Source organism: Nesoenas mayeri (assembly GCF_963082525.1).
Source record: "Nesoenas mayeri genome assembly, chromosome: 1".
Taxonomy (NCBI): Eukaryota; Metazoa; Chordata; class Aves; order Columbiformes; family Columbidae; genus Nesoenas; species Nesoenas mayeri.
This window is the reverse complement of record NC_137541.1, coordinates 137371047-137385058: the sequence shown is the minus strand read 5'-3', so window position 1 is coordinate 137385058 and position 14012 is coordinate 137371047.

Sequence of the window (14012 nt, the reverse complement as noted above, 5' to 3'; positions counted from 1 at the left end):
ATGGGAAAAATAGTAATGGGAAACTGAACTTTTCATTCACCCTATGACTAAAAACATTTTTTACACAATGGGACACCTGGTATTCCAGCAGTGTGAATTAGAATATTGGTATTGGTGGAATCTAAGAAGGAGAATAGGAAACTGTGTATTTAATCTGCATTCTACCAAAGCTGGTTAGAATAGCATGTTCTATGCAATGTTAATGATTTAAGCAGAAAGACAATATATTTTTTAAAAAAGAGAACAAATTCTTGACTCCCTGGCTGAATCAGTCATATGAGCTTTATCGTAAATATGGAAAATACCAATAGGTCTGTGTCTTGCTTAATTTTACAACACTTACTTCTATTTTCAGAGAATCTTATCACATTTCAATTAAAAGAAATTCTGTATCCTGCTTCTCATAAATGTTACTATTGATTCCCACAAGTCCTAGTTTCACTGTCTTTCACCAGAAATGAGGATAACAATTTCATAGACCAAGGAAGAGGCTGGCAGTTTGACAGAAATTAAAATGAAAGGACGTGGGAGTATTTCCATCTTGCAGCAGAGCCAGAAGTAGTATATTTGAATCAGTAGAGCACTGAGCCATAGCTGTTAAGTCAGTCCAAGACCATAGCTATGTGGCAATGTGCTTGGGGAAGCATGTATCTCTGGATAGCATCAGTCTGCACTAGATGATTATTCCTGTCCCATTTGGTACCAATTAATGGGTTCTCTGAACTCTTCTTCTTTTCTCAGTACAGATGTCCCTATAAATCTTTAGAAGCATAAAGTCTGGAGTCCTCTTTTTCAGGTATTCAGCTTAGAAAAGTTGAATTTTGATTATACATTTAAATTCACCTTCAGAAACTTTATGGTGGTCATATCCTATAAGATAGCTCTATGCTTGATGGTAGATACCCAGGTGATCTTAAAGGTCATCTAGTGCCAACCTACCTGCCATGGGCAGGAATACCTTCCACTAGACCAAGTTGCTCAAATCAAAAAATTTTCAAAATAATTTTGATTATAAATTCTTAGGTAAAGAACAGAGTGTATTGACAATGGAAGAAACTCAGGATGTTAAGCCGATATTAATAGGGCTAAAATAAAACTTTTTTCGGATTAAATTATTTAAAATATTTAAAAAGACAGGATCAACCACAAGATACAGGAAGGTAAAAACACTATTTCAGAACAGAGACATTCAGGTTTAATCTGAGATTCCACCATGTAGAACATCCCATTTTAGGCACTTGATCCATACAGAGTACAGAATAAGTTAAGGAGAATATACAGAAAATGCTGTGATGTTAATTGCTTAGGAAGGTTTTCCTTTATTTAGGAGTTGCAAGATAGAATAGCAAGAGAATAGGTCACAGCTCAGACAACTCTCAAAGAGCACATAAAGTTACTTTTTGCATTATTTCACTCTTACTGATGGTCTTGAAATAATTGTTTCATTTACTGCACATATGGGATGAGGACATGGACATATGTACAGCTTATTACCATTGCTTCACTGCATGCAATTTCAGAAGCAGTGAAGGAAAACTTTTCAGTCTTCAAAACAGTGTGTAACTTTTTCAAGGGCCAGGTCATCCTGAGAGCTGAAACACGGCACAAGGTGTATGTAGCTGAAGGAGAGATCCAGGGGGATTTGTCTTCTGCATATATCTTTGATTCTGCATCTCTGTACTCACTTGAACAGAGGCAGTACACATCAGAGTAATCTGAAATTTTAAAACTCTGGGGTTTTGAACCTAAAATAATAATAAAAAAAAATTGTTCCTTTCCTGCTGTAGTCATTTATGAGTTTGTGCAAAATATGTGAATGAACATTTTCCCTATGCTCTTTCACTACAAGTTCCACTTACTTTGTTTAAACTGTCCAAAAAAAGAGCAGTTGAAACTTCCTGTCATGGTTCCTCCAGCCAATTCTGCAATGGGTGTTACCCTCTGACACAGGAGTAGCAACCAGCTGGTAGCAACCAGCTAAAAGAAATTCATAGCTCCCATACCTACTTGGTTAGGGAATATATGTCAATATCACAGCAGATATGTAGTCAAAAAAAAAGATCAAGCAGATTATGCTGCTACAAGTTAAAAGGTAAGAACATTACTTTTGGTTTGGTGCTCAGGTCAGTTCACTAGCTGCATTTATATAATAGCCACTCAATGCAGTTGTCTGCGTGCACACCCAGGGAAGGCAGAGGGATAAGAGGCAAAGGATAGAGCTGTCAAAACAAGGACTTCTTAAGCTGACCTCATAGCTGAAGACAGGTTATCATGAAACGCCAGAATGAAGCCATGGCTTGACATTCAGTAAATCTTATCTGAGGACTTCCAGTCAGGATCAAAACACTGTGACCACATGCTGTAAAACACTTGACTTTATTTGAGCTCACTCTGCTGATTTGGTTTTCTTTAAAAAAATCAAATAGGTTAACTGATCAGTTAGCAGGCTTTACTGTAGTAGACCAAGTGCCAGTCCTCCTGCAGCTGATGTAAAGCTGACAGAAAGCTCCATGTTTTGTGTGATCAGGCTGACTTCACAGAATCATAGACTCATAGAACAGTTTGGGTTGGAAGGGACCTTCAAATCTCATCCAGTCCAATCCCCTCGCCATAAGCAGGGACATCTTCAACTAGATCAGGTTGCTCAGAGCCCCATCCAGCATGGACCTGAGTGTTTCTAGGGATGGGGCATCTACCACCTCTCTGGGCAACCTGTTTCAGTGTTTCACCACCCTCATTGTAAAAAATTTCTTCTTCGTGTCTAACCTGAATCTCCCCTCCTTTAGTTTAAAACCATTACACCTTGTCCTTTCACAACAGACCCTACTAAAAAGTCTGTCCCTATCTTTCATGTAGGCTCATTTTAAGTATTGAAAGGCCACAATAAGGTCTCCCTGGAGCATTCTCTTCTCCAGGCTGAAGAACCCCAACTCTCTCAGCCTGTTCTTATAGAAGAACTGTTCCAGACCTCTGATAATTTCTGTGGCCTCCTCTGGCCCCTCTCAACAGGTCCATGTCTTTCCTGTACTGAGGCCTCCAGAGCTGGACACAGAGCTCCAGGTGGGGTCTCACCAGAGCAGAGGGGCAGAATCACCTCCCTTGACCTGCTGGCCATGCTCCTTTTGATGCAACCCAAGATATGTTTGGCCTTCTGGGCTGCAGGCACACATTGCCAGCTCATGTCCAGTTTTTCACCTACCAGTACCTCACAAGTCCAATTGTGTGTCCATGCCTCATGTGGACAAATTTTTCCTAGTGTTAGGCTTGCCAACAGACAGATTAGTTGTTCATCATGGTAAAGCTGTGCCTTTATCCTTATGTGCCCTACAGAACATGAGGTTCGACCTCAATCTAATGACAAGCAACACAGTTAGTGAAAGAGTATATTTATATATACCAACTGAAGCCTTACTCAGTGCTAATTTGTATTTCTAAATGTGTGGCAGTTATGAAAGTCTTTTTTATGCAAGTCACTGTTCTGAAAACTTCTAGGATGAACTAGGTATCAGACCTGAAGTCAAATGTGCCCCAAAAGAGAATTAAAGTTGAATGAAAGGAACATAAGTTTAAAGAATAAACTTTAACTCATCAAAGGATTTATGACAGGATACCATGTGAAGTATTTTTCACGTAAATTGCTTGAAAGCCCCTCTTGGTAGAATGGAAGGAAACTACTGAGCCCAGACAAAAATTTGCTTGATAATAACTACACAATCTTTTGTCTGGCAAGTTCTTAAATGTAGGTGTTTAGCACACATTTCCTTTCCAATTCTTTCCACACTGTGTGGTCAGTAAACAGACAAAACTGAAATGAGGATAGTGGATATTTCTCTAAATTACTCCACTTTCCCAAATGGATTTATATTGATTTTGTGAATGCATCTTCCAAACAAATAATCTGTTTCTGCTGGCTAGATGTGCCAGTCTCTACCTCAACTTAATTACCACACAATGTTGCATGAGATTGAAATAAAAACTTGCTAGTTGAAAATGAAGACAAGGAATTTTATCACTCTCGGCACATATGTGTTTTTAAGCAGATCATAGAATAACTGCTGATTGATTTATACTTTTTCCTCTCCACGAAGTTGGCCCTCCCCAGTCAAAATGTTTATACTATGGTATCTGGTACCCAGCTTTTATAGCATTGCATTATTGGCTATGTGTGCCAAAGCTATCGTTCCTTCCTAATAGATTTATGTGTTTATCTATGCAAATCCCTTGTGTTGTGTACACAAATCATGCTTCTCATGAGCTTAGAAATCCCTTAAGACAGTGCTGTTTAAATCATAGCCTTGCTGAAAATACCTTTTAGTTTTTGAACAGCTGTGTGTTTGAGCTCACTGCTAATACAAGGCAATTGGAGCACCTGGCTGAACTTTTTTCAAGGTTTGCTTTGGCAGTAGCCTAGCTGTTAAATATTGATGAATCTGTATTTGAAAGAACAAGTCTTTGTGCAGAGGTCTCGGCAGAGAGGGCAGACGAGGAATATCATTTGGAACTGCAGAGCTATACATCTGTGTTGGACAGAGTCTGTGTTGTTGATTTTCTTGCTGTGTGTTATATGAAAGGGACTGATTTGGAACAGGGGGAATTCTGCTTCTTTCCCCCAGTCCCTTCCTTGTACACTGGCTGAGATGATACGTCTCAGTGGGAGCTGATGATTGTTCCTTCCATGGGAGGGGCAAGTGATGTTTTGGGGAGAGAAGCTGCTACAGTGCAGAAAGAGGCAGGTAAAGAAACCAAATATGAAATACAGAAAAGGATGGAGTACAAGGAAAGACTGTGGAATCCCAGAGAATATGAACACACATTTTAGGCATTTATGTGATCATTATAAAGAAGTGGTGAAAGCTCTGTCTCAGAGTCCTAATCCCATCACTATGTTTTAGGAACATAGGACTTCCAACATCCATCTCATCCCAGGTATCATATAAGACAATTGTGAGGACCAGGTTCTCAGAAGTTTCCTGCAGCAAGTTCACATAAAATTATCTTTACCCAAAACACCATCTAATATCTGGGCCAGAAGTGAGGTTAAAATAGATATGAATGAAAATCAGTCTTTTCAAAGAGGAAGTGATAGTATCCAAAGGATACTACCATTTAAAGCCAGATAATTGTTTTTTAAGTAATTGAAGGGAAATGAGGATAATATATGTATACTAGAGTTCCCAGACTCAAAAATACTGCTGTTGTTTGTACTAGAGGAGGAGAGAGGGAAGTCTTCATATGTGAAGAGTGCTACTTTGTTTATCTGCTGAGTTACAATACTTAATATTGAAATGTAGTTAACTTCATTGTTATGTCTTCAGTCTTATAACATTGATGGTTTTCTGAAAGGTCAAGAGCTTAGAGAATCTAATTAAATCAATTTGACTTCTTTACTTTTGTGATGTTTTTAGCAAAGATAACTTGCAAAGGAAAGTTTGAAAACATGACCCACACCACCAGTGTTCAGCAAATAGGCACAAAATCATTTTTTTCCCTTCCCACTTAAACTAAGATAGCAACACTGGGAACTGTCTTATCGTCTGCAGCTGGCAGTACTGTGCCTGATAGTTTCCAATGTCCACTTTCATTTACTTTCCAGAGACTGTTTAAATGGAAGAAAGCAGATGCGGGTTAGTGGAAAACTGGTGAGGCCTAATTTCTTAGAGTATTCTTTTAGTTTACATTTAAGAGAGAAAGAGAGAATTGTACCTCAACTACATCCATAATGCAGGATCCAAGAAGACGAGGACCTGTTCTCATAATAGATATTTATCGGAATCTAGACATATTAACAAAATATCAGGTCTACATTATACATACATCTGTAGATTTAAAAAGTCATCATTGCTTCAAACAAGACAACATAGGCTTTATTGATCACTATTGGACTGTGAATGCAGACTGTAGGATTCTAAGTCCAAAATACTAACGTTCGCTTTCAACTACCAAGCCAAATGATACATCATATTAGAAATGTAAATAGAGGGAAGATGCTGTTTAATGGGGTTTTATGTTTTTGGGTTTTTTTATGATATTCATTTTAACATCTGCTACCAAATTAGAGTTTGAAGACATTCTCACAGCATGTTTCATTTACTGAAATTCTGATTTTTATTAAAGGAAAACGCAAAACAAAACAAAATAAAATAGCTGAAAGGGATAAATTCAGGGATGCACTTTGCATTGTGGAATCTCCTACGTGAGTGCAAAATGAGGGTAAAACTTTAGCTTTTGCACTTCTAGTATTTAAAACACAGTGCAACATCATTAATAAGTGTATCTAGTGCAGCACTGCAGTGAATGAGCACTGAAATTTTCCACCAGAAAACAAATAGAGTCACATTTCAACTTATGTTAAACTGATGTAAATCAATTTCCTGTCTGGGTTGAAAATCAAAGCAGGTTTTGATCCAAGTGCTGTGCATAAATCAGATATTCAGCGTATGTAAATTGGTACAGTTTCACTCCTTCCCTTTCAGTCATATTATTTCAATGGATAATTTTTCTCCTGTATACATATGTACCCCAGAAGCTGATCAGTTTAAAGCTCAGCCAACAGTATATTAAAATCATTCATGTCTTTAGAAAAAGCAGTATGAGTCACATAGTTGACTGAAGTATCATGCTTGTGGTTGCAATAACTATGTTTAGTGTTTGAGACTGTAAAGATCAAAGCTATTTCTTTTCAGGTGTTCCTATTCATTTTCAGTCCTCTAAGAAATATAGGAATCTAGACTGTAAAAAAAAATACAGTGAGGGAGAGACTTTGAATTATATTTCAAATACATATGACATTGGCAATTTTTATACCACGGAGCGACAAAATTTGAGATTATAAATGGATCAAGTAATTTTTTAAAAAACTTGAACAGTTATAAGAGCATTGCTATGAAGCCTTATTTAATCTGAGTATCTTTTATAAAGCTAAAAAGAATGTGGTTCAAAATGAAAGGACATAAATCTTTGTGCAGTGAGTAGTATGTTTGTGGATGTCTTTGTCAGAGAATAATGTGTTTTTAAAAATTGTAGGTATGTTCAAGAGTAAAATGGGCAAATCACAGGAAAGGAATCTACTAAAACACTTAGAAACTATGAAAAGTACATAGAAATACAGGGATTTCCTGAGCTAGCTGGAGATGCTCTAGAAATATTAGGAAGAAGTATCATGTATATGTGGGTTCTTGTCCTCTCTGGGCATCTACCTAAGATTACTGTTGTCTAATAGGACATTGAGCAAAGCAGACCTTTATTCAAACACATGAAGTTTGTAATCCTGAATCTTGGATTCAGCAAGACTTTGGGTCTTCTTGAAAAGTTATAATCACATATTCACTGTAAAAATAACTTTAGGGATTGGCAGTCCCATCTGAATTTTCAAAGGTATGCTATATCCTAGCTGTACTCAAGCTCTTTGATTCTTGCTGGTTTCACATTCCTTTACATGGGGCAGTGTTTCTGGAGACCTCCTGTGGGCTGAGGTTATGCACTAGGCTCAGGTCTTTCAAAGCAAAGAGCAAAAGCATGACTGTCATTCCCTGGGTTATATGTATGGAGATGCAGTTAATCGGTGCTAGATTGCAACACTTCAGATTTCAGATTCCAGTTTCGATTTTAGTTGGTGCCAAAGTTCAGATCTTACAATGAATAACAAACATGGGACATGCTGGAATTGATACAACCCAGGCAATTCACTTGAAAAAAGGAGGTTAATATTGGGTCCAGAATATGATATAAAGTGTTTTGGCTTGGAAAGGAAGAGAAGAACTCTGTGTGCAGTGTGGTGGACTGGTGATTCATGGAAACTTATGAAAAACAGCAGTGTATTGATAACTTTCATGTAATGAAGACAATGTATTCTGATTATATTGAAACCTAACCTTCCTCATGACCTTCCACAGTGATATACACCACAGTCATAGAAGCAGGCAGATATTGTTATCAAAATGTTTATAAATCAATTTGTTTACTAATTGGGAACAATTAAGTATGGAAGGCTTCTGTAAACTGTCAACAGCTTTTTTTCACTACTTCTCTGCTAGCCCACAGAGCTCTAACTCCTTGCACAGGCTAGAAATAAAGTTATAATTGCATACGACAAAAATGCCCACCAGAGAGTCATGCTGAGGGTAATCCACCATTGAACTGCAATGCATGCAAAGACTGCTGAACGTGCTCTGTGTTGTATAGTGTATGAGAGAATACTGTGGATACAGAGGTATATTTAGTGAGTGACTTCTCAGAAACTGTTGGACTGACTGAAGCATGTATACTGCCAATGATTTCCACTTCTGAAGAAGGAAATAGATAAGTCATTGGAAAATACTGTCTGCAGTAGGAGTTAAGACAAGCGAGGACCTTCCACCTCTTGAAGGCCACCCACCTGTGCCAATGACTTTGGCTTCCCAAGTGAGAAAACAAACTGAATGCAGTGAAAGTAAATTTGAAGGCACCAGGTTTTCATTGATAGTTACCCTGAGCCCGCTGGGGAAAGCATGGAAGTTACTGTGCCCCCCAGAGGCAGGAAGAATGGAGAATGAAGCACCTACTCATGGACATCTCTGCAGGACGTGGCTTCCCCTTCTGCTCTACAAATTCAGACCAGTTAAGCAATGTCAATTGATATCCTGCTTGAGAGCTCACATATCTTTTTCTCTGTGAACTTCTTGACATACTTTTGTTAGTTAAAGGAGGACTGAAAGCAGGTGATGCTCTGTTTTTACAGCATTAAGACAACTGTCCCTGTTTCTAGCTCATTTTTCCCATCAATGATGTTCCTACTCTTTGTACCTTCTCTTTAAGAAGCTCTCTCTTTTAGAAAACCATTTCTGTTCATACCACTAACAAGTCCTCTGAGAGGTTAGTGGTCAGATCAATTTGATTTCTACATAGAGTCCCAATAAGAATCGAGTATGGACCAGGTTAGAAACAGAGAAAGTCCAGGAAAAAAAGATTATTTGCACATCATATGAAGTGAAGGACGGAAACAAGTCAATTCTTTTATGTGTGTTTTAATACTTTATGCTTCATTTGAAAGGAAAAGCACTTGAAAATGTGACCTAATAATTCTAGTAGCAGTCTCATCAGAGATAAGCCTCACTTGTTAAACTGATAATGTTTTTCCTCTCTCAAGTCTGTGGTCACAGACTCCTGAGAACAAAGCACTATCAAATTTAGTGTATGATTCACCTGGAGCCCTGCCAGGCATTCTAGACAAAGGGCTTTATCATGTCCCCTGTGCTTTCAATTGACCTGTTGCTTGTTGATATAGGGGATGGTGTTTAGAGCAGTCTGAATAAAGATAGTGTGGGCTCCATACAGAAATTTTAAATATAATCAAATCTGTTCAAACCAGTGAGAGGTATGGTATTGAACAGAGATTGACATGTCTCTTCACCTTTTCTGAATAAAACAAAATTGTGTAATAAATGTGTTGGAAAGATGTCCACTTTCTTCACATATGATACATTACCTTAACATATCTTTGGCCTATTCCCAGATTTTATTTCAAAGCCAATTGCACTACAGGAGAGAAGGACTTTCACAGTAAGTGTAGTCTCATTTCTAGTAAGTTGTGATACCAGAAGAAGCTCTGCTTTTTTATTCCTTCCTCATATGGCAGAAAAAATATGCAGAAAAAGTGTGGCTTGATCATGAGGTATTCACATGGCAGTGGGTATATCAATTGCGCCAGCTGTTGTACTTTAATTTCTGCTGTAGGGTTGAATCCTTTAAGGCATTTACACCTAAATTACCACAAGTGCAATGTAGAAATTTTGCTTGCATTAAAAGTTCTAATTCATATCCAGTCTTGGATGGTGGGTTGTTGTTGTTTTTGTTTTTCAGAAACCGTGCGCATATTTCTCATCTTTTTTGAAGGTGTACGAGAAAGCAGGATGTCAATATAACAGTGTATCCTTGCCAGTCTCTCACTGAGCAAATGTTTCAACTACAAGAGGAAAGCAGTATCTGATGTGATACACTGAGCAGGATACTGTAGCTCTTCAGGAAGCCTGTCGGAGTGTGGGGTGGGAGCCCCAAATTGGTTGTGGTAGTGGCTTTTTTGAGTGACAGTTGCACAAGGGTGCACAAGTATCCAAGTTCTTTGCTCAGGACAGCCACACCTTCCTTACCTGTTGTTCCAGGTCTTGCATGACTGGAAGTAAAGGTTCAGGCTTGTGCCACCTGTTCTGAGACACCATGCACAGCCACGTGACCCAGCAGGTGATATTTGGCACAGGTGCCCAGGCAAGGGGAAGCTGACACATGCAGATTGGCCATTGCCATATGGAGCAGGTGGTCACCTATGGAATGTGTTGTGGAAGACCCCAACCTGTTCTGGAGAAGTGATTAGTAGGTGCACTTCAGTTTGGATTGCAACATGCTACTGCTTTAATATGTTTCTGCAGGTCATTGACTTTGTGTTTATATTTTCCCATCCTGAGAAATTATTGCAAACATTTTCCTATGTATTTGATCCATATTGTAAGGACAGAATCGGTTTTGTTCATATATATGTATATATGTTTTTATCCCATTAAATGCAAGCTACTGATGGGGAGTCATTCATTCTTCTTTTGGGGAAAAAAAAAAAAGCTTTGAAACTTTTGGATTTTTTATTTTAGAAAGCTCGGAAATTGTTGTCTTTTGTTTTATCAAATCAAGACTATGAGTTAAAAATAGAATTTCTGTTTATCATTGAAGCAAACTGATCTTCCTATCTATGTAAAATGTGCTTTGTTGTTTCAACATGTTTATATAGTTCAGCTGTTATATTTAATTGAAGGGTTTCTGGTACATGTCAGATAATAGAAAGCAGAGGGAGATAAAGCTATTAGGTCAGTGAGTCTAGATTTCCACAGTCTGGATTAGTTTAAAAAGCAGCCACTCATGATGAAAAGAAAAAAAAATAAATAAATAAATAAAAGAAAGAAAAAATTACTGGGACCATTGCTAGATAAGCTGTTGAAGGAACAAGAGTAATTACAGGATTTACATTTTACTATGGTCTTACAGGCATTTCTGGGCAAGATTCACAAAATATTTTTGTTTCAGGAAAAACATCTAACCCAGTCTGAGTAGTGATGGCCAGAACCCAGGTGCATGCCACCTCCTAGGAGCTCTTTTAACCATGGAGCTGCATTTTTTTTTTCTTTTTTTAATGTTTTCAGAGATTTTCAAATCAGCTTATTGACTGTGCAATGACAAAAAGCCAACTGAAAAACTAGATGACAGATCAATAAATAGCAACAACTGACAGAGTGACCCCATAGACCTTCTCTTTTGGTCTTGTCCAGACTACTCTCCTGAAATTTGTAGATTTGAATTACCTCTGGCAAAGGAACAAATGTGCCAATGACTAAGACATTTTGTAAAAAGTAGTCACTGTAAGTACTGTCACCAGCTGTAGATGTATTTATGACCCAGGAACTCCAAGTCACATGTTCCTCAAATAGAACTGGAGTTCAAATACTCCTCCTTCCAAGCATTATTTTTTTTTTTTTTTTAATGGAATTAGGTATTTCCTTAGTCAGTCATCCTGCTGCTGTGGATTTCATCCCCAAGTATCCAAACAAGGCTGTATTGCCTAGCAGACCCATATGCCTGCATAAGGCAGCCAGACTCTGTTTTTGGATAAGTGAGGAAAAGTTGGACCCCGTCAGGCTGGAATTCCCCATTGATTCTAAATTCTGGTGGAACAACAAGAAGAGAGAATAAAGAAATTCAAGAAGTGTCCAGCCGCCAACACTCAAACACAGAAAATGAGACAGTTTCTTACTGGGCTCCAAGGTAACTCTAACTAACAGACTGGACACAAAATGAAAGGTTGAAAGTCCAAACTATCTAGAGATGTAGGGACTAAACCTGTGATTTGGATCAGCTTGTCTGGAGCAAGCAGAAGTTGAAGGAGCTTTATGATGCCCTGGTTTGTCTCCAGGCTGAGGTGTTTCAATTGAAGAGATATATTTCTGCATGATCAGAAGTTTGCTTATAGTCTGCCTGTGTAGATCCATATACTCATGGAAAGCAGTTGGACAAGACTTCCACTTGATTTCTGGCTTCAATGTCAGCCAGTGAGCTTATTGAGGAAAATATTTTAAGGGTTCACTTGGGCTGCAGATTAAAAACAAACAAACACACACACACAAACCAACACAAAACCCCACAGTGTCTGGGAAAAAATCAAAAGCAAGATTCCTTGCCAAGGTATAGCTTCTCTGACAGTTACGTATAATGAATGTTTCGCACCACATGCTGAGAGAAAGACGAGTCTTTTTTTTTGAGCTATAGTTATAAGGAGAGAAATCCACCATCCTCTCTGGCAGGCCAGATTAAGTAGAATTACCAGGCAATCTGAGCCTGTGCAATGAGGTAGGTACACTCTAAAGCGGCAAGTGACTCCCTTTGTTGTTGCATCCAGCTTGTACCACTTCCTTGCTCAATGTGAGCTTGAGTAACTTAAACTTCCACTAAACTCCTCTCAGCTAGACACTATGATTTCAATTTGGAGCACTGGCTATAGTCCAGGGAAGACTGTGATTGTGTTCCTGGTTTGTGGTAGAGTCTCAGTCTCCAGTGGTTTGGGTTATGTTTTTTACCACATTCACTTTGCTGTCTGGACTATCTATTTGCAATTGCAATCTTGACTTTTAACACAATTAGTGACAGAGCTCTGGTTTTTAATGTCACAAGATTTCTTGGCTGCTTTTCCCAACCTGCTGCTCCCAGTGTTTGGAGCCTGCACTGAGCCCAAAAACCCATTACTGGCTGTCATCAGTGAAATAAGACATAAAAAAAATTGCTGATGTGCCATTTACTGCAACTGGAAACCACTTAATTAATATACTGATTTTATGTATTTAGTAATTAAAAAGTAATTAATTCTTCTCCATTTTGAGTGTACAGAAGGGGTAACTACTCCTCCAACAAATGCTTTACTTATTGTTATAAAGGCATTTGGAAATTGTCTCATGAGAACTAAAACATTCTCTTCATATGCTTTCCTTTTTTCCTTCCAGCTAGCTCATGAGCTAAGAACTGAATCAGTAGAAATTATGCTCAGAGCTGATGGCTCATGTATTTCCTTTCTTTGGCTGCTTATACAAGTAGGCAAAGAAGGTGCTGACTTGGCAGGCTTCAGAGCCAAGACTTTTAAAGACCAACTAGTGATTCGGAGTTCTAATGTTTCATATGCTTGGCTTGAAATGCTGCAGAGGTAATTGATTTTCAGAGGAATGGCACTCAGCACTTTGTGGAAACCCAAGCCCTTTTTAGCACTTTCAGAATTATTGAGTACTTTTGAAAATTTGGGTCCGGATCCTTGAGCTGAGAGTCTGACAATGAAAATCCAGGTGTAGTTTTGCTCTGATGCCTCTGAGGGTTTGGACTCCCAAAACCCTTTGGAGAAGAGAGATTCTCTTCACATGTTTCTTTCCAGCTTCTCATCCTCCTTCTGTTTCCTGCTCTGTTTAGGAGCTTGGAGGAATTGACAGAGCTTTCGTTTCTCTAGATAAAAGCAAAATCCAGGACATATGGTGCTTTGAACCTCTGGAAGTACTTTGAAGTTCAGTTGAGGCCACAGGTGGTTTCAGTAGGAAATAGAATGACAGAGTATTTTGAATTTCTCAGATTAGTTATTTTGTATATAGTTAGACTCATAGAAGATGAGCAATTCTAATTTCCAAACCACTCAATTCACAAGTCGGAGCACACAAAGGACTGAAAGCAAGGCCACAAGGCCACAACCCAAAGGATTACATACATACATATGTACACACTCTCTCCTGGGATATAGTAATTCAGCAAACAGAGCAGGTAGTGAAAAATGTGCACTTTCTGCCTTGCTTCCTGGGTCATCAGGAAACACATGGGGTGAGTTCTCCAGCATTCAGCAAAATAGAGCTACAAATGTTGTCAGCTGCAGTGTGGGAATTGCCAAGGAGGGATAAAGCTATACATCTTTATGTCCCAACACTTTCTAATCAAATGGAATCACAGAGAAAAGAGCAGTACCTACTAAG